The sequence below is a fragment of the Vidua macroura genome, chromosome 1 (genome assembly GCF_024509145.1).
Source record: "Vidua macroura isolate BioBank_ID:100142 chromosome 1, ASM2450914v1, whole genome shotgun sequence".
Taxonomy (NCBI): Eukaryota; Metazoa; Chordata; class Aves; order Passeriformes; family Viduidae; genus Vidua; species Vidua macroura.
In genome coordinates, this window is record NC_071571.1 from 112,641,640 (window position 1) to 112,663,120 (window position 21,481).

Consider the following 21,481-nt stretch of genomic DNA (forward strand, 5'->3'; position numbering starts at 1 on the left):
ACAAGGTCATCTATAGCATCAGGAATTTATGGAAACAGCAACAATGAAATGATCTTATGGGAACAGCAGAAAAAGGGAAAAATGCCCTTCGGAGCCTTAAAGGTTCACTGAAACAGTAATTTAAAAGGATTTGAATCCAGTTGCTCATGACATTTCCCATGCCAATTCAAAGCTGGCCCACTCTTTCTTCACTTTTTTTTTTTCATTTTATTAGTGTATGCTTTTACAGGAAATGAGTTAACATAAATCATATTACAGACAAGATAAGCAACAAAGTCACTGGAAGTAACATGCTAGGGTAAACAAGAATCAGACTAAAGGAATCCTTGCCATATGGGGCACTCTCAAAAGGCATATAAAAATCTCCTGATAAATGAAGTATTTGTGGTACTGTATTTCATATGACAGCAAGAGTGAATTCATCCTTTTAGGAAGGGATATTAAGACTGTCCTTTGAGTGGTGGGTCATGAGTGGGAGAGGCAGTGACTTAATTTCCACTTTGAGTATCCTAGAGAAAAGGAGAAGATGCATATGCACCTTCTACTGCATTGGAGTTTACACAGCAAAGCCCTATGAATTCTGCTTCCAACAACAATAAAACTGGACACATGTAATAAAAACAGATGGCCAGTTCTGTTTTGTAGTATTAGAATTTTTCATAATTTTCATGGTTTGTTTTGTCCTGAATGGCTGCACTATTCTACATCTTTTCTTGTACAGAGTTCCTTTTTTATCCACTTCTGTTTTATCACTTTAACTGCATGGCACTTGGAGCTACCTGTGAGCAAAGAAGGATAAACATATTTTTTTCTGTCAGGGTGGATTGTGGAAAAAACTATCTGTGCATCATTGGTGGAGATTTGATTAGGATTTGCCCATTTGCCTATTTTATAACAAATTTTCAAGTAGAACTACCAGCAACTGAGTGAATATTTAATAAAAATTTTGAACTTGCTTCAGTGACAAGTGAAACAGTTTGTATAAACCTTTTAGGAAAACAAATATCTTTTTGCAATGAGAATTGTACAGTGGGAATTATTTGGGTTTCAGTGGCCTGGAGGAGTAATGACATCAATAAGTGCAGTATTGTATACTTGTGTATGATACATATACTTGTTTCCTCACAGTGATGTTATCATAAACATAATTAATACAAAATGTGCTAAGGCCCTAAAACCTAAATTTCTGAGTGGTAGTCTGCAGTGTGTACCAGTCTGAAGATATTATAGAGCATAAACTGTTCTGCTTTTTTAGTTCTCAGCTGTTCACAGCAATAAAACTAGAAAGCACACTAGCAACAGCTACAGCCGAAGTTCCTTTAAAATTCACTTTACAGGCCCAGGCTGCTGAGGCATATGCAGAGTTCATGTAATTGCTGTTGTACTGTACGTACTCTGTACTGTAAATACTCTGCATTTTATAATGCAGAGCAAATTGGTGTTGGAGGAAGGAAAAAGGTGGAAAGGAAGGCTAATACCAGGACTCTCCAAAGAGAGGTGCCTGTATAGAAAATCTGATGCTCCCTGAAAATTCTGGTAGGGTTGTGCTTTTCTCAGTCCTCAGAGCTCTTTGGTGATACATTCTTGTGGAGCCTTTTCAAAGGGATGAAGGAAGAAGTTTATTTCCCTGTCACTTTCAGCATAAATGGACTGCTGTTAGACTGTTTTGAATAAAACCAAGATAATATTATAAATGGTTGACAAAGAAGAATCAAATAGCTTTTCTGGCTAGTTGGTACCTCACTCCAGTGAAACACATACAGAGAGATTGTCTGGGAGCAAGAATTGTGTTCTGGGGTGCTCTGACAACACCCCTTCTTGCTCCAGTGTTTGCCCAGTGGCTTGAGGACTTTCATGATGAATTTGGAATGCCTTGTCCCCATAAGGGACCACAGGTGACTTCGCTGTTCTGCTCTTCTCACCAACACTGGGAAAGGAATGCTCTGCAGTCATCCTCTAAAACAAGTCTCCAGTAATGTGATGTGTCATGGAATTTGTGTATTCATGGCCAGAAGGATTTAGAATTTAGGTTTTCCATTTTGCTCATAAAATTACAGCTCTTGCAGCAGGTAACTCTTAAGACCAAGATGACAAATGCTGTGAACTTCTTAAAGGAGAAGGGTACTGTCTAACCTCCTACCCTTTGAGACCCAAGGAAATCCCATATGGACATGACATGACCACAGCAGAAAAATCGTAAGTTATTTACACATCTCATACATCAATAATGTTAAAGTGGAGGATGTGTGACTTGCCTGACATATCTTAAAAAGGTGGCTTGGGGAAAATATAAAAAATAATTGCCATGATGTTTTTGTTGAGGGTTGCCTTGGATGTAATTATTGATTCTCAAATATGGTTGTTAGGTTTTCTCCTCTCTTGAACAAAAATGTTGTTATTAGGTTAAAAAGAATGGAATAACAAGCTTATGAAGGGAAAGAAACAAACAATCTGCTAAGCTTGCATGAAGGCAGTGGCAGCTCATAATTTTTTAATCATGTTTCTCATTTATATGTTTTTTTGTACCATTTTTTTCTCATGAAATAAGCATGGACAAAACACTGTAAATTTGGTCCAAATGTAAAAGTTACTCAGTACCTGGCCACACTTGGAAACTGTAGCAATGAGAGTTGCTGTATAAAGATGAAGTGTTGTTATGTTTCATAACACATATGAGTGATTCTGACCCTTTGAAAAAAAAAGGTCAGTGCCAGCTCCTACAAAAGCAAGGATGGTGGCCAAGCGATGTTGGCTGGAATTTGCATGGGCCTACAAATGCACCTTAGTGTTGGCCTATAGCAAACACGTAGATATTCCAATTTTATTAAAGAAAAACACAAACATGCCTCCTCCTCTCCTCCAAATCTTCCAGATCTGCGTAGCAGGGCTAGATTTTTCTCCTACTCTTTGTGATCTGGATGGTTACCCACTGGGGATCAAGATGAGATCACTGAACACGTTTTTCCATGGGTGACCTAAATCTGAAACTGTTATCTTCCCCAGCTGAGCAAGCAGTAGAAAATAAAAACAAAAGCAACTACTAAAGAAAATTTCTTGGCTTTAAAATTGTTAAAGAGGAAGCAAGCTGTAGCTGAGAAGCAAGTTTCCAAAACAAAGATCTCCTCAGAGTAATACATTTGACACTTTGCCACAGTCAGAGCTCTGTGCATGCCTGGGAAACCCTTGCAGAGTTCAGTTTGAGGAACGTGTGGCTACATGTTCCTCAGACTCTACTCTGCAAGGGTTTCTCAGGCATGCACAGAACTTGATGGTGAACTTGATGCATTGATGGGGTTGATCGATTTACTGTGCTCAGCACAGAGGGTTGAGGAACTGCCTGGCCCCCTTCATTTCTCCCACAGTGGTGATGATACTTGCACATCAGAACAAAAGAGGCTATTCTTTTGCACTGCAGCTGAAATGCCTCCCCTGTTGCCCCCCAGTGACTGCAGCTGAGCTGAGCTGTTATGAATGTGTTAGCCCTGAGTCCGCTGAGAGCTATAAATGTCGTGCCCTCAATGACATGCCCTCCTGGCTAGGTGGAATTCATTCTTCAGAGTGACCTGAGGATAGGACCAATGCCTTCCTTCCCAGGCCGTTTCTGCCAAAGAAACAGCATGAGGCTGTAAATGCATACTGAGGAGTTATTGGGAGGTCCCTTGGCTCTCTTTTGTCTTGGCTGCTCTAGATTGTGGCTCCAGATCCTCCTCCAGTGGGAAAATACAGAGTTATGCTTCTGCCTAATTTCTGTGAGACCAAATCTGAAAAAAGAGCTATTTTTTCATTTCCACATATGTTACAATGTACTGGTGCAGGGCCATTGTGGGGCAATGAAGTGGTTCTTTGACATGATGAAGGGATTAGACATATCATCACTTGTGTTTTGCTGCTCCATCTTCTTTGCCAGAGGTTACTTCTTAATGTAAAGTACAGTAAAACCAGAAGACATGGAGGATTTGAGGAGAAAAGCTGTAGGTAATTAATTTCTTTTCCCTGTCTGTAGACATTTCTGGGATATAACATGGACAGTGATGATATTCCATGGTCAGCAGCAACACCTTTGCTGCCATGCTTTGCATCCTCTGACTGCTTCCCTCTACAAGCATGTGTAATGGATGACAATGTGCTCTCTACCTAGGTGCTTTTTTTCTGGGATGCTGTTTATTCCTTGTTTTATGTAGGCTTCCTTCATATTTGTGACTGATGAATACCATGTTCCTCCCAGGGACTGTTCTGATGTTGGTGGCCTTTTTTGCCTTTGCCTTCACTTTTGCCAAGGAAAATTAGGGAGCAGCTTTTCTGCACTGTGGTTAAATCCTCCTGGTGTCCGTTGAAATAAAGCAGGTGCATGCTGGTGTCTTGTTAGACCAGGAGCTGTCCCCTCTGTGTCCTTTGAGAAAAAATGGTGAAGAGAGTCAAAAGCTGGAATGCTGCCCAGCAATCTTAATTTCTGCTTTGAACACAGCTGCGAGACAATTTTCCTGGAGAAAATACGAGGTTGACAAATACCACTGAGTAGCCTGTTTGGGAATTTTACCATAACAAATAAGCCATTTTGTTCATGCCTGAGGCTCTCAGATCTGTACCATACGTACCTCTCCTCCTGTCAGGCTGAGGGCTGGATTCCCTGTGCTTGCCTCTATACTCTTACCTACACAGCTGTTAGCCATTACTCTGCATTCTGTTTGTCTATCTTTTAGCTGAAGGAATTTTTTTTTTTTGCTTGATTTAATTTGACTGGAATAAAGTAATTATGCAGAAACCACGGTATCTCTGATGGTAAGCAGACTGTACAGAATATAACTGTCTAAGCAGAAATGGGTAAAACTTGGTTTTATGCTACTTCTGTAGGGGACGTGACATTTTTGGCATTGTGTCTGCATTTTGTGTGTATTTTTTCACCTAGGAAACCCCATTTCTTCTCACCCATCAAGTTTACTAGAACTTCAGCATTTGTGTTTGATTGAAATAGGTACTTTGAAGCCAAAAAGAAATTTAAATAAAATATTGACGGTAACGTTGTCAAAAATCCTTGTACTTTACCATGTTTGTTCAAACTGTTTCATCACAGTTGGATGCCCCACCCCTGGAAGCATTTAAGGCCAGGCTGGATGGGTCTTTGACCAGCTTGGTCTATGGGAGATGTTCATGCCTGTGCGGGGTTGGAACTAGATTATCTTTAAGATCCCTTGCAATCCAAACCATTCTATGGTTTTATGATTGTACATTATAGATATGCTAGGCAAGAGTGTATTGACTATGTGATTGCCCTACTTAAGTTTGTTTGATATAAATGAAGTGTTGACAGTACTTAATTTTCAGGACAAAGTTGGGAATCTAAGATCCTTTCAAAAGATAAAATATATCCAAAAGCTGTGGTCTTCATGTAGCTAAAATGTTACTAGATGTTGGACTTGCAAAAACCCCTACTGACTGAAAACATGGCTTCCCATCCAAAGACATTTCAAAAGGTCTTTTTTAATACCCTGGAAACTAGATTCAATCCATCTTAAAATAAAACTTAATTACCTCTGAAGGTCTTGTTCTGAAAGGTGAGTTAAAGCCTGCTGCTCTGTGTAATCACACAAATGTGTTTTGTAAGCTTTCCTTAAAAATGTCCAGCTGGCCTGGGCCAAGCTGCACAGGCCTGCAGAGCACGGCATTGCCGCTGGGATGCTCCCAGCGAACCCAGCGGGACTCCAGCGCTCTTGTAGATCTGGATGTGGAAGCTGACTTCAGTGGGGCTGGGAGCGCTGGCAAGAATGCTGAGAGTTACATCTTTCCACTTCAGAAACTCAAGGGAGATATTAAACATCCGCTTGATCAGCAGCAAACTCCCTGCTCCAAATCTCGCTCGAAGGATGTCATGTCTAATGGAGCTGAGCTGCCAGAAAGCTGCACCTGAGTGAGGAGGATTTCTGCCTCAGGTTAGTCCCCGGTCCAGATCCAGAAGAACTGCCAGAGGAGGGAGCCAAACTTCATTTCTGTTGGCAATATTTATTTTGCTGCTGTTCTTTGCTGTGCTCCTGCACTTTCTGCTTCCTTTGTGGTAGGAGGAAGCCAGGTACAGAACAGTGTGTGCTCACGAACTACTTCTACTCAATGGTCCTGCTTTAGATTCCCTGCTTGGGAGGTGGTATGGGAAGGGAGACACTCTGCTCTCCTCAATCAGAAGACATAGTAGAGCAGCTGTTCCCAGTAACAATAATGACACTATTGCTGAGACAAACATTTTCACAATGATGCATGGGAACGCTAAATCCAAACCACATTGTTTAGCTAATGCATGCTTTTGCTCTGCTAAAGGGGAATGTCACATAACTGAAAGTAAATTGAAGAGATCAGAGTTTAGAAAATATGACAAAGTTGAAAACTTAAAGCTGTAATACACAGTAACATCCTTTAGCAGTGAAATCAATGATCCAAAGTGGTGTGTGTATGTGTATTTTATGGTAGTTTATTAGGTATGACTCCCCTCTGGCCAGTCCAGTGAACAGACACTGTTGCGAGTCAGGAATGCTTTCTGCCAAGCACTTCAGTGAAACTGAGTATAGCATATAGATCTCCTTTCCCACAGAACATATCAGGCATTGCAACATATCATAGATATGTCAGACTGTAGGTATGGTTTTTGGCATTTTTCTTTAATCTGCACTCCCAGCTGGGACTAATGAAACACTGCTCTCAAGACTTGTGCATGCACATGTGTTCAGAGAGTCCTCACACACTGTTTTAATAAGGTAATACTTTTATTTTTGTTAGCAAGAAAAGAGGTACTTGCCTTCAGTAGTGATGCAGTGCAACAGGTTAGAGAAAGGAAAGTTAAAGATGAATGGAGACCTGAAACATTTAATTCATAAATTAATTACTGAGCTAGTGATAACTACCTTAATATTGTGACAGCCTTGCTGCTGGCACTTTCAAAATAACTGATACGGGTTTGAAAGATTGTTGGAGAGCCTTTTCCTTCTGGCACTGTTGTGGAGAGATTGCTAAGTTTAGATCACAAGAATGCAAAGTTACTCAATCAAATGCAGAAGTCTGCTAAGTTCATGCAATAAATGGAGATAAAAATGGGGTTTTGTTTCTTACCAGAGGATCATGGTCAACTTCCCCTCTTCCTTTCCACTGTGCCTTTGCTGTACGTTCTGGCCAACGGTGATTCTACCAGGTCTGATCAAAGCTAGAAACACCTTTGGCAGTGGTTCGAAGGCTTCATATGAACTCAGCCAGCAAAGAAGAAAAAAGGGGAGGGGAAGCACATTAAGGACTTGAAAACTATTTTAGGTGTGCAGACTAGGGAGCTGACAGCAATATCTGATGGCAATATCAAAGTGCCTTTGTGATTACTTGGTTTTCATGTTAGAGGGTAGAGTCTGTCAGCACATTGACTGTTTTTACTGTCCAGCCTCCTGCTTTTGAAGAGCTGCTCTAGTTAATTTCAATGATACACTATACAGTAATCTTGCCTATTTAAATAAATGGACTTCAGTACTTTCAAAAAAAGCCCTGGATGTTATGATCCTCCCATGCATTGTCAGCATCCTGGGGCACTGTAGCTCATGAATAACACAGATGGAGGAAGGTTTATAGAGTCTGTGGCAGTGGTTTTATTTCATATCCAAAGTGCGAAAAGCTTCTTCCAAAGAACAACATTATATGATACTTTTAAAATAGGTAGGCCTGTTTGGCCTTGCAAATAATTATGCAGGTGCTGTAGGACTTTGTGATGGAGCCCTTTGCAGGGAAAACTGGAGTGTTGCAGAGACTGTGTGCTAACCCAAAAAGCCAAATTAAAAACGTATGCAGCCACACTGCAGCATGTGGGTGGCTTTTAAGCAAGTGCAGAGTGTTGTTAAATGTCGAAATCAAATATAGGCATGGGGAAAACTGGTGTGTGAATGGAAAGACTGATCACATGCTTGTCCTGCCGTTTAAATGTGTGGTAGGCTCCTCTGAAATTCAAAGTCTGCCTAGCAGGAAGCCAGCTTGTAGAGAAATAAAAATCTGATTTTAAGTCTTCATACATTTCTAAAATCTAGCCTTTCTGCAGGTCTGAAAAATAAAGTTTGCATTTACAATTTATTAACAGCTGCCTTTGCATTTTCATGTTGAGGCTGTGGACTTGCTGTCTGCTCATTCACCCTGATGATGTTGCCTGTAAAACCTGACAACTGCCAACTTAAGTAACGAGTATTCAAAACATAGCCTTGATGTAGAAGAAATCTCTGTACTGTAGATTTGAAAACTGAGGTACAGAGATTAAATATTTGCTCAGTGTCCTTTGAAAAGCTGTAGCATAGACAGAATTTGATCTTTGCTCTGGAAAACCTCAGCCTAGTACTTGATAGTGACCTTTTTATAATCTTTTAGGTAAGATGCCAAAAATTCATGCAACGCTCCCTCTTCATTTGAAGAACGAAATATTAAGTAAACAGTAATGATTTAGCCTGCCTAACCTGAAACAACCCTGTAGCCCTGAAATTTTATTGTGTAAGATGAAGATTTGGTTGATTTAAAACAGTTCCTGATACGCGATGATCTAGTCCTTATCTGCTGTCTAGCTCACCATATGCAGAATACTCTTTTTTACAAGTTTAAAAAAGCACAACACTATTTCAAGTCAGGCAAATGATTGCATTGGATATTGGCCAAAACAACAGATAAAATCAGGTAAAAAACCACCCAAAACCCAGGTACTTTTGGTCGATTAATGCAGGAGAAAGCCTAAAACTTTCTCAAGTAAATGAAAAAATGATGCTTCATGTTCTTTAATCCTCCCTCCTCCCCTTGTCCCTTTGTGTAGCTATTTTATCCATTCCATTTAGGAGACTCCTGCCTTGAATGCTTTTGCCAGTTGCATCACCTTTTAATGTTCCTTCTGTTCAATTGCAGCTATTTTGGAGCTGTAGTTCCTTTTATGTCACTCACCCAATATTTAGAATTTGTAGTTTCCTCAGATAATTGGCCATCTTGACAAGAAGAGTGACACAATCAGCTGTCAGATACTTTTCATTCCTGACTTCCATGCCAAAACTGACATGTGGATATTGGAATAATAATGTGTTATCTTAATTAGGTGTATCTTCATGATACATGCTTTATAACAGATAGAGCATATGAAACTACTGCAATGCCTTGCCAGGGTATCTTTGAAATGAGATTCCCTACTTAAGAGTTTTCTTCCCTCTTAAATAAATAAAGAGCAAACGAACAATTGCAGAGTCCAACTCTGAATCTTAGCACTTCCTGTTAAACCTCACAAAATAGTGCAAGAAACATGTTTGGTCTGCTTTCTAAGGCTTGATGATGTGATAGGAAGGATGTTGTATGTAACATCAAAGAATAATGTTGTTATACCTCTGAAGCCTGACTTCTGGAAGTCCAAGTGAAATAATGTATGCTCATTTTTCTCCAGAATATGGCAGTTTTTAATAGGCTTGGATTCTTATCAGAAATGTTCCAACTATTTCCTTCATTGTGTTTGTGTGTGCTTTTTTCTTGACTATCCAAATTTCTCTCACACTTTTCGAAGTTTTGTAAAGTGACTCCCTGCTGGGTTTAGTTAAGAGCGGTGCTGAGCAAATTGCAAGCTGCCAAAACCAGCCAACAAACCACTGGTGATGAGCAAATGTTTCTGCTCTTTCAACTCATGGTGAATGTTACTGTTTTCTTAATTCCAGCATCATGTTCAAGTGGAAAATGGTGCAGTCTGGACTACAGACCTGAACACTGTTTTGGACCTGAGCAAACAGAGTCTGGCTGAGGATCAGGGTGGATCATAACTTTCACACTTGCTGTCTATATATGTTAGGATTAAAGTCTTGGGAGTATTCCTGGCCCAGTGATCTTTCTTGAAGTAGACTTCTTGGAGCTGTGCATGATGATCTCGGAGCAGAATTTAGATCTGTATATTTATGTCTCTTAGAATGATTACAGACCTTTTTTTTGGTGAAAGATTGTAGAATGTGAACCATTAGAGAGTCTTGCAGAATGAAGTGTGTAATGCACAAAAGATAATTCATAGGAAATGACTGAATTAGCTTCTTCTCTATACCCTCTGCTGCAGTGAATATACTCTGAATATATTGTGTTTTTCTCCATTTCCCCCACCAAATGTAGTCTGAGTGGAATAGGTCTTGCCTGTTGTAGCATGCCTTATTAGTGTCTTCTCATCATTGTCCTCAAAACCAAGTCCATTAATTGTCTATGCTACATGTCCAGATGATGGCATGCATGTGGTAGGAGGCCTAGGGAAGATCAGTGACTTTCCCAGGAGGGGATATGTGAGCCCAGAGCAAAGTGTTTGCTCAGCCATTAGCTCTGCTGCAGTGTTGCACTTACCTTAGTAATCTAAAAGATTTTATTAAAACCAAAGCCAGTCAGATATTAAATTGAGACAAATAAAGTTTCAATAGTTACGAAGAATACCCAATTCCTTCTTTGTCCTGTGAATGGGATGTGCTTTAAAGGTGAGAGCAGGTGACAGACTCCTAGTATTTCTGGCTGTGCCACCAATTTCCTTCAGAACAGATGCTTTTCCACAAGTTATATTCACACAGGCATACTTATTTGTAAAAATCCCTTTGATAACCTTAGATGAGAGACCAAAGCCATTGAAAAAAATGCAGATTTCAAGACTACATAGTGAAACTATTGACCATTGCAGGAGAAAGGGGTCTTCTCTCCAATGTTAACTTGTGGGGGGTGAAAGTGAAAGAATAGTTTTCTTCAAATGTGTGTTCCAGATCTGTACAAAAATGCAGAGGTAGATTCTCACAGAATATCTTCCTTAAAATGGTATTTTATAATAAAGGGCTTGAACCTAGTTCTTCCATATCCAGTCCCTAGGATCTTTTGGATCATGCAGGCATGTTTTCTTACAATCATAGTCATGGAATCATTAAAATGGCTAAAGACCTCAGCGTAAGCTCTCTGCTGTGGAGTGCTAATAACACCTTGAAGCAAACTAATCTTTCGTAGGAGACATTTATATTAAAACTAGTAAATCCCTATAACATGTTTTGGTTTGAATAAAACAGTATTTTTGGACACAGAAAAATTCCCAGTTAAAAAATTCCCAGCTTATACTTGGTGTTCCAGTCACAAAAGCCACTTGGTATGTTGTTTATATTTTTTCTGATGCCCTAATGAAGATTAGGTGTCTGCTCTCCTCTGAGTTCATCAAGCACATAATTTAGCAGTGTGTTGCACAACTTTGTACTCCTGTATTAACTCCTAGCTGTAATCACAGAATAGGGCTAGCACGATGTTAAGTATGCTACAAACCAAAATGATCTGTGGTGGTCTCCAAGGTATCTGTTATCAAAATGTAAGTTAAAAGTTGAGAAGTGGATAGTATGAATGGAGTGCTTGTGTATGTGTGAGTGTAGCAAACAAATACTAAGATAAAAATAACAATTTTAAGTATCTTGCTTGTCAAGGCCTTATCTGTGTAATGCAGAAAGGTAGAACTCTGAAGAAAGGTTTGAAATTATAAATTAATTTATAAAAATATTTATTTTAACATTACTAAGTCAGCAATAATATTGAATGTCTTAATGAACTCTAGAGTGCAGTACTGTGAGTGAAGGTTTCACTGACGATTTAAAATAGGACATAATATTTTGGCAGATCTTGTTTTAATGTAGATGTTACTTAAGAAGGATGAGGGAAGCAACAACAGTCTATCTACTTGCATCTAGATAATTGTATTTGCTTATTACAGGCATTGTCTTGTTGGGTGCAAACTATACAGTTCATGAGCTGGTCCTGCCAAGGACAAGGTCAAGGAGAGGTCTAGAAGAACATGTAGGATAGGTGATGTCTTTTAATCTAATATGCCAAACCTAAATGAGCAAACATCTGTGTGATGCTGCTATTGCTAATGGATGTTTAGGAAAGCCAAATGTGTGGTCAGCCCGCTAATGCTTTAGGATCAAAGAATATCTCAAGTTGGAAGGGACCCATAAGTAACACTCCTGATGCAGCTTCATTCCATTTCCTTGCGTCCCACTGCTGGTCACCAGAGAGCAGATTAGCACCTCCCACTTCACTGCTGTCCTTGGGGAAGTTGTAGACTATGATGGGTCCACTCCTCAGCCTTTTTTTCCCCAAGCTGAACAAAACAAGCAGCCTCAAGCACTGCCCTGTGTCTTGTCCTTGAGGCCTTTTACCATACTGGTTGCCCTCCCCTGGACACACTCTAATAGTTTGAGATGTTCTTCTTATCTCAAGAACCCAAACCTACACACAGGACTTGTGGTGTCATCATATCTCTGACGCTAAAGCATTGTGTACTTGCTGTTTAAAATTTGCCCATTATAATGAATGTAGTCATCTGCTCTAACTTCAGGTTAAAGCTGTGCATACTGCTGGAGAAAGCACATCTCTGAACTGGAGACAAATTAGGAGTCTTTCTCCCCACCTCATCCTCTCTCCTATGAAAAGGTAACCTCTTTTCTTTCAGTTCTTTCCCTGTTTAATAAGTGTATTTGGGTGATTTAGGATGAGTAGTCCATGAAAGAAGAGATTATGTAACATATGTGGTTGAGATAAAGAAGTGATCAGGTTCAACTTAAATTTAAGGATGACTAGAGACCTTACAGGGACATATCTCATAAACTATAATGTCACTCAAGAGTCTGAAAGTTGTGCAAGACTGCTGGTAAAGAATTCCTTTGCTCAGATAGGCCATAGCAGTCTTCTTTTTCTCAACTTCTCTATGGATAGCAGAATTGTAATAATATTTAATTCACTATGGGATGGCACCTCTCTGAATGATGAGTGTTTATAAAAGCTTTCAAACTTGAAAAGCATGTAGCATTCTTCCCCTTGACAGATGACCAAAGGATTTTTAGAAATAGTAAACGTTAAGTGTAGTGGAAGAAAATGTTGAGTTTCTAAGGCAAGACTAGTATTGTAGTTTTAGAAATTTATACAGGCCCAGCTGGAAAGTCATCAGGTGTTACTGAAACTTGGTCTGCCCATGGGAATGTGGCTGGCAAAATGATGTTAAGAAGAAGCAGGGTAGTTATGTATGATGAGGTGCGTGTACACAAATAGATATTCCTATGGAAAACGGCTGAAGCTCAGCTGATGGCTGATACCAGTTTTGCTGCACATTTCTGCACTATTCTATCACGTAATTACCACTTAGTGCGTGAATTTTAACAGCATGAAAAACCTCACCCCTAAGCCAATACAATTGACATTGTCTTAACAGAGATACAGTTACAGTGAAGGAAAACAAAAATTTGTAACTGAAGAGTGCTCTAATTTCAATTGCTAATTTAAGTCTTACTGGCAGAAGAATTTATAAAGTTTGGACAAGTTCTGCTGGTGTAGCTCCGCTAGAAGTCATTTTGTTAGGAGTCAAACTGGGAGTCTTTTGAACCTCTAATATGCTGCACAGAAGGAAAGAGAAATGCATTCTTGCCTTTTCCAGATAACAGTGGAGAAGCTGCCCAGTTTGTCGCGCCCAACCATGCTGCTGAATCGCTACACTACAGATCCCTGGTATCAGCAACTCTTCATCAATCTGGTAAGGCTGAAGCCAACTCTAAAAACAAACATTTCCTCCATGAACAATATGTTTGTTATATTTTCTCATTTGTTTATGATGGCTGTGTCAGCCGCACTGATTTACATAAACACTGCCAATCCTGGGACATTACATTCTCAACAAAAGTAGCTGAGTACAAACAGCATTCCGAAGTTTTAATTCATATTGTATAAACATAACAGATGTTGATAAAATGAGCCAAAAAGAAAATACAACAAAGGAGACCATTTCAAGGGGATTTTTGATTAAAATACATTCCAGATTGACAAAATGATACAATGTTAATGGAATAGATCATTTAAATGTCATTATTTGGCTCTTATAGTCCTATAAAGCAAATATAAAGCAACACTTTTGAGATTTAAACTCCATTACCATACAGTGCCTATACATCAACTTATAAATAAAACTATATTTCTTTTCCCTTTCCTTTTGTTTTTAATGCCTCCTATGACATTGCCACATTTATTTCCTAAATACTGTACTAAAATACTCGGTCCAAAAGCAATAATAAGTTTGGTATACAGAGTAAGGCCTAAAATAAATATATTATAAACAAAATAAATGCAGTTTCTGCCTCAGTGAATTTCCAGTCATTGAAGCTGAGAGGGGTGACACTGAGAAATCCAGGTTAGAGGCCTAATTCAGTTGGGTTTTCTTTAAAAAGATATAAAATCTGCTCCTGTTAATTAATATGTAAAGATGATGAGACTTCATTTTAGATCCATCTGGTCTAAATCCCTTGCTTTGAGAATAGCTAGAAGGAGAGAAAATTTACAAAACCCGCAATGCTCCTAATATGCACTATCTAGTTTAGTTTGAGAATTTTCCTTTAATAGATGGGGAAACTGAGGTGGAGAGAAGACACACAGCTTTCCAGAGTTCAAGAAGAGGTCATATATGGAAGTAGAAGCCAGCTCAAACTGAGGCCCAGTCCAGTGCTTGCGCCTGTGGGCCACACAACTTTTTTATTATGGGAAACCTATGGAATTCAATTACATTTCATATTGATGTGATCCCTTTCAACAACTTGTTATCATCACTCAGGAAAGCTCTGTTTCTGATATCCATGTAAATATCCATAGTGAATTTCCTGGGTGCAATGATTTCCTGCGGCAGTGATTTCCACGGCAAAATTACACGCGGTAAAGAAAGAGGAAACCTCTTTACTTTTGATTTGTTTTTTTCCTTATGTCTTTGAATGCCTGGTCTGTTCTGTAAATGAGAGAAGGAGAAGATAAGTGCCCTTCTATGCTGTGCATTTATGTTGTTTTATCATGTCCTTGTTTCACTCTTCCTCTGTCTGGGGAATCACAGCATTGGGAAGCACAATACACCTTCTTTGGCAGAGCTGGCCAGGTCACAGGATTAATACTGTAGAATTATGGGAAAAATAAAGTCTTAGTGAACAACTACATACTCCATAAAGACCAGCTTGATTGACAATAAAATGATCTTTAACTCTGCTCCCAACAAGAAACCATTAAAGCGCTCATAGTTTTCAGTCACCAGAGTTTAGTACTGGTAGGCCCACTTCTCACACCTATGTGATTCTTTCTCTTCCTTGCAGCCTATGTTTCTACGTGAGTTGATTTTTATAAGGGTGTACTACAAAATATTATAGAATGTCATAAATGGTTGTGTAATGAGATAGCAGCAATAAAAAAATTTAAAACTTAATAAACAATGGGGTCACTGACTATTTTCAAACAAATCTTAGACCAGAAAAATCTTAGACTTAGAAAGTGGACCTCAGCTTTGCTTTTCCAGTCTGTGAAATTTGAGTGCATTCCAGTCATCACAATTTATTTAGATTGAACCTTATGGTTTACCAAAAAATAAAGTGGTTCTTTTACTATGACATTTCCTGATGCTTTAGGTATAATTGAGGATGTGGAGCAGGGAGAGAATCCATGTTCTTACTGGATGCTGTAGAACCTGCAGAACCAAGTGTTTGGAGTGATCAGCAGGAAGGACTTGATGCCTTTCCTGCTGGAGGAGAGGCTCAGGCTCCTCCTGGCACCACAAAGCCCTGATGCCCTGATGTGAGCAGCCCCTGGATTCAGGGCTATGCATGCCTTCTTAGGCTTTGTCACTTGTTTTGGAGCACATGTTCTTCTTCAGGAATACATAATCAGAGCTTTTCCACTTGATTCCTTCCAGAGAAGACATGCTTAAAAGGTGTAGTATCTTGACATGAGAGATTGTAGCCCCAGAGCTGTGTCCCTTCAGCTGCTTGGTGACTGCAAAATTCACTAATTTAAATGCTTGTGAGACAACATAAACATATATATTTATGGAAGACATATAAAATGTGAAAGATGGATGTCAAGAATGCTTTTGTCAGGCTGTGTCTATGTCTCTTGAAAAATACCATAACCATCAGCAGCCGCTATGTTGGCAAAGCCTTTAGTGAAGACTAAATCTTCAATCTCTGAGTATCTGCCTATTAAAAAGGAAAATGTTTTAGATTTCCTCCAATGATTTTGATGTTTCATTTTGTTCTGTTAAATTCCAGAGAGATTCCCATATTTTTGGACATTAAAATCAAACATGTATGAAGGAATCCACCACTATTAATGTTATAATGAATACCAAGGAAAACTAGTAATAATTTATTGGTTATAAAAACTTGCCAAAATTCCTGAAAGTGAATTTCTGGTATTTGAATAATGCAGCTCTGACTCTCCTATAAGTCAAAGATTTGTTGGATGTTCTCTAGTTTTCCCTTTAGGAATTTTTCTTTAATATTAATAATGTTGTTTCTGTAGCACTACAGAGAAAGCACAGCACTTTAAAACTGAAGAGTCCAGTCAATGCATACAACTGGCAGCCCAGAAATGCTAAAAGTTGCATGAGACAGGCTCTTTAAATGGTCATTTGAAATATGTCATATGCAGGATAAGAAATGCTCTGCAAATCATCCATCTAAGAGATATGGATGTTTATTTAGATCCCATTACAGTTCGTAATCTTTTGCTCATTACTACACTAGCAGGGTCATTGTCACTACTGAGCCATGCCTCACCTACCTGGAAATTGCTAAATTCTTCTTGAAGGAATTAGGGTTTGTGTGATAGCAGAATTATCTAGAAACCCTTGGAGATTTCCTCTTAAGGCAGTGAGAATCTCTTCTCTTGATAAGCAAATCTACTCTTGGGAACATGGTATGACCCTTGGGGATGGTGCTGTGCAGGGCTGGGGATTGGACTTGATGATCCTTGTGGGTACCTTCCAGCTGAGCTTGTTCTGTATGACTCTGGGATTCTGAAATCTGAGTAACCTTGCCATGAATTTGCATTTTTGGTTCAAAGCCCATTGCTGATTTCCTTTTCCTTGATTTATTGAGTATACAGAGTATCACCTTTCTAAGACTTGAGTAATGTAATTTTTTTTGCTTACCATGTCTGTAGCTAAATGACTCAGTACAAATTGTAGCTGGGGTGTAGTTTGCAGAGTATGAGAGCTTGAGATAGCCAGGATAACAGTAACTTGTTACACAACTTTGAACTGGTCACATCAATGCTTGGCATATCATTTACTCTGCCCTTAAATTTGGAACAGTGATGTGAATCCACCACAGGTACTGTGAAGAGTATATGTGAGAAAGATGTTACAGGAATATAAACTATTTATAAGTATATTTTAGGCTGCCCAGTTGTAAAAATCATAGCGAGGTTGCTTTATTTTTTTTTTTTTCTTTTCTGTTTTAGTACAAGTGTAATTTCTAAGCAAAAGTTCACACAATTTACATGGAAGTTCTCATAACTCTGATGGGAACTGGGGCATGGCATGCTGCATTTTTCCATACATTAAGTATCTAGTTTCATTGCTAGATGAGGGTTTCTTCGGTTGGTTGGTTTGTTTTGGGTTTAGTTTTGGTTTTTTGTTATGTATATGTGTTTGTGAAGACACACAGAACAGAATTCCTCCCAGGACTGAAAGGAGTCACTCCTTTATATTCTGGACTCCAGTACAAACTCATCACAAATTATAATAGCCTAATACAGGATAATACACTAATAAAGGAAAGTGAAAACTGATGAAATTGGTAGGATTTTTTTCATTAATAAGTCATTCTCATGATCTTTATATAGAAAAGGTCTCTAAGGAATCACAGTAACATGCAGTCATATCATTTGACTCTTGGGCACAAGATACTTGTGCCCAAGTACAAGATTCTTTTTGTCTGCTTTAGTGTATTGTAAATGTTCTGCAATTTCTTCATATATTTTGAACTAAAAGCTAGATACTGCAAAGATGCTGTTTTATATAAGATACAGTTTATCAATTTTCACAATTTTTTAACCCAAACTTCAGTGACAAAGGGCTTCACAATAAAATTCAAGTGTTTGGCATTATTTTTGGCTTTTACTACATATCTATATCTTTCATCTTGCTCTCCATTATGATGATGTTTTACTAACAATTCTTTCCCTCTTAAACTGAAATGCATCTTAAAGCACAGGCAGACTGAACTTTAGATCTAGGATTGAAGTACAGTTGTGCAAAATTCCCAATTCAATTAGGAAAATTGCCTGCACATTAGAAACACTACATCATCTTTGCATTACATAATCCCTATGAGTGAACATAAACTGTTGTGAGAAGCTTTTTCTAGCATGCAGCTTTAATGTATGGTTTTACAGGTATCCTGCAATGTCCATCATATAACATTGGTTGTGTTTTTCTGTCATGTGATACTCACATACTTTAGAGTTAATTGCCCAGTGTTTTTAAACAGCCTGGTTTATCACACTGGAGAACCTTTCAACATTGTTTCACAACTGATTCCTTCTTACATTTTTTAAATGGGATTTTGTCCTTTAATCACATTTATTTGCTGACTATGAACAAAAAAAAAAAAACAAAAACCTAAAGGACAGAAGACAGATTAAGAAATTATTTGTATCTACTTTATATAAGAATGATGACTTTAAGGATTCAGGGACCAGCATTGCTAAAGGTAATAGTAATATGATATTGTCAGAGAGCCTTGAGCCAAAAATCTAAATGCTAATGGAAATGTAGGTGTGCTCTGCAGGGTAGCACCTGAAAAATCACTGATGAGGAAGTGCTGCAAAATGTTACTGTTGTCTCTGCTGCCCCTTTTCACATAGCTTCAGCTAACAGAGCTGTCAGTGTACCATGGTGATCATGAAATCACTTAATGAAATGAAGTGTAACCAGCTCTCTACTAAAATAGTGCTTAATTAAGTGTGACCATCAAATGATGGGAACCATAGTAGTATACAAGGGAATGCTTGTTCATTCCTGAAAGGCCTATTAAAGTAAGAGGAAATATGTGATCAGCACAGTTGTCTGAATGTCTAACACGGTATTGCATGGGAATGCCAGCATTAGAGTTCAAACACACGAGGAGTTACAAACCAGAATTATTTACACTATGTGATTGTAATCAATGCCTAGACACTTCTGAGGAGCCAAAGCAATGAAATGGTTCAGTAACTTGCAGTATCTCATTAAACTGGTAAATTTTGCTCAACTGAGATCATAGATCATAGACTCAGCATTCTGCTACTGAGGTTACTCCTTACTCCCTGACAGCAGAGAAATGGGGAAGTATTACCAGCTTCTGCATATTTTATTTTGAAGGGTTACAGAAAGGAATTTATATTTTTGTGGAGTTTATATTTGCAAAAACCTCTGTAGATATGAAGTCCCGCAGCTTTTGCTGTGGTGTTGCTATAATTGCCCCTCTTATCTATGCTGGAGCTGAGATGTGGGATATGAAGTAGCCTGCTGAGGACTGGAAAGTGAGTCTGTGGCAGAGCTAAAAGAACTTCAGACTTCTAACATCTTAACCTCACAGTATTAATCTCTTTCTTGCAAAGTGAACCCAAAAGCTAGCCCTAAGAGAAGGCACGGCAAGCTGTGTGACTTCTATGTCCTCTCACATTTTGTCAGTTTTGCCACACAGAAGTGTTTCTAGTGGGATGGGGCTGTCCTTGGTATACAGAGCAAAGCCACCCATGCAACAGGGAGGACTGTAAGGACTGCCCCTGTGGAGTAGGCACTGTAGTCCTGTGTAACTTCTCTCTCTCCCACTGTGAATGCATCCTGGAAGTCTCCTAAGACATGCTGGGCCAGCACAGCAAAGGCTGGGACCAAAGGTTGGGAGTCACTGCATTGCACATGCAGAAGGTATGGCTTTCTGTGAAAGCAAGAGATTTAAAAAAAGAAATAAACAAGACTTGATATCTCTGGTATGTGTGTATATGTATAGATGTGAACATGTGCATGTGCATATACACAGGTAAAAAACTGAATCCTTTTTTAACTATCATTTGTAATTTAGGAGACAGGCAAAGCGCTGATGAGGATATATATTTCCTTTGAGGAAAAAAAAAAGGAGGAGTAAACAATTTATGTGTATCTGGAGCTTGATTATCCTACAGTTATACAGGCTACTACCTATAGAAACCTTTTTAATCCCTCAGGAGTTAGCAGTAGGATAGAGATTACTGCTGGTGCAAGTTAAGGTCTGAGAGCAAGGCACAGAGGTATAACAGACAGAATCAAGGGCCCAAGAGAGCAATGTCTTGCAGGATATACACATAAGAAGTATTACTTTTCTCATATGACAACCACAGCATAGAATATAAACATTGTTCACAAAAATGACATGACATTTTTTAATCAGCCTGGGCAGATTGTGTCTCTGACAAGGATCTTTCTTGCATCTTGTCTTTAAGGTGATGAACATCTGAAAACACCAGCTCTTTGAACCTAGAAAGCTGAGTCTCACAGAATCATAGAATTTACATTAGAAGGATCCTCTGGGGGTCATCTAGTCCATTCCCCCTGCTCCAAAGAGGTCCAGCTAGATCAGACAGCTCAGGCTATTCAAGCCCTTTACACCCTCAAAGATGGAAAACCCATATCCCCTACTCCAGTATTTGACCATCTTCATAATAAATTTTTTTTCTTATACTTAATTAGAGTTTCCCATGCTACATCTTAAGTCCATTGCCTATCATTGGATACATGCAGGAGAATCTGACTCGGTCTTATCTGTAGCTTAAGGACAGGTAGTTTCCGCAGTCAAGTCTTCTCTGAGCCTCCTCTTCTCCAAGTTGAATTGAATTATCTCTCTAAGCATCTTCTCAGGTGCCTGTGCTCCAGCCCCCTGACCAGTCTAGTGGCCTGCTGCTGGATTTCCTCCAGTACATCAATGTTTTTGCTGTACTGTGGAGACTTCTCTTCATCCCCAAACTGACTTGTGCAGGTATCATGCTAATCTTCTCTATCATTCAAGTTTTAGCATATATTCTGCCAACAAAGCATGATTTCATTAAAAGATAAGCCAGAACATTCATTTTTTTAACAGAAGAAACTTGGGGACAATGAAAATGTAAGGTTTTTAACCCATTGCTACCTTCCCCTCTAGTAAGTAATGTGTTCTGATGTTCTGGTCTTTTTCTCAACCCACAATTTTCAGTGGCTTTCTGCACTGATAGGAAGTCTTCACAATCCCCTCTCAGCATCCTGAGAGAAATATTTACATCAACTTGGGCCCTTGGTTGTGATGTCTTCTCTGTTTCTCAGAGCTCTCCTTTCTGCTTCTGCTTCAGGCTCCTACTCCTTGTGTGTTTCACCACTGTCAAGATTTGTTCTTCACTTGAGAAATTTTTTCCCCATGAAATTGCTCAACTGCTCTTGGAAAAGCACAATTTCCTCCTCCTTCCCGAAGATGCCCCCTGAGTACAACCACATTGTTGTCTGCTGTCTCCTGAAAGGAACATAATGTCTATTAGCACAGAGTAGCTTCAAATGAAGAAATTAAGAATTATACACTCAACATGTTAACAGAAGCATCCACAACATTGTTATTCATTAGGGTCTGGCTATGATTTTGGAAATTACGCAGGGTAGTTTTATAACAGTTAAAACCCG

General features: G+C 39.0%; 1 pseudogene; it reads left to right on the top strand.

The window, feature by feature from the left end:
• LOC128808454 (chloride channel protein B-like) overlaps positions 1-21,481 on the top strand; it is a 92,997-nt pseudogene that overhangs the window by 54,873 nt on the left and 16,643 nt on the right.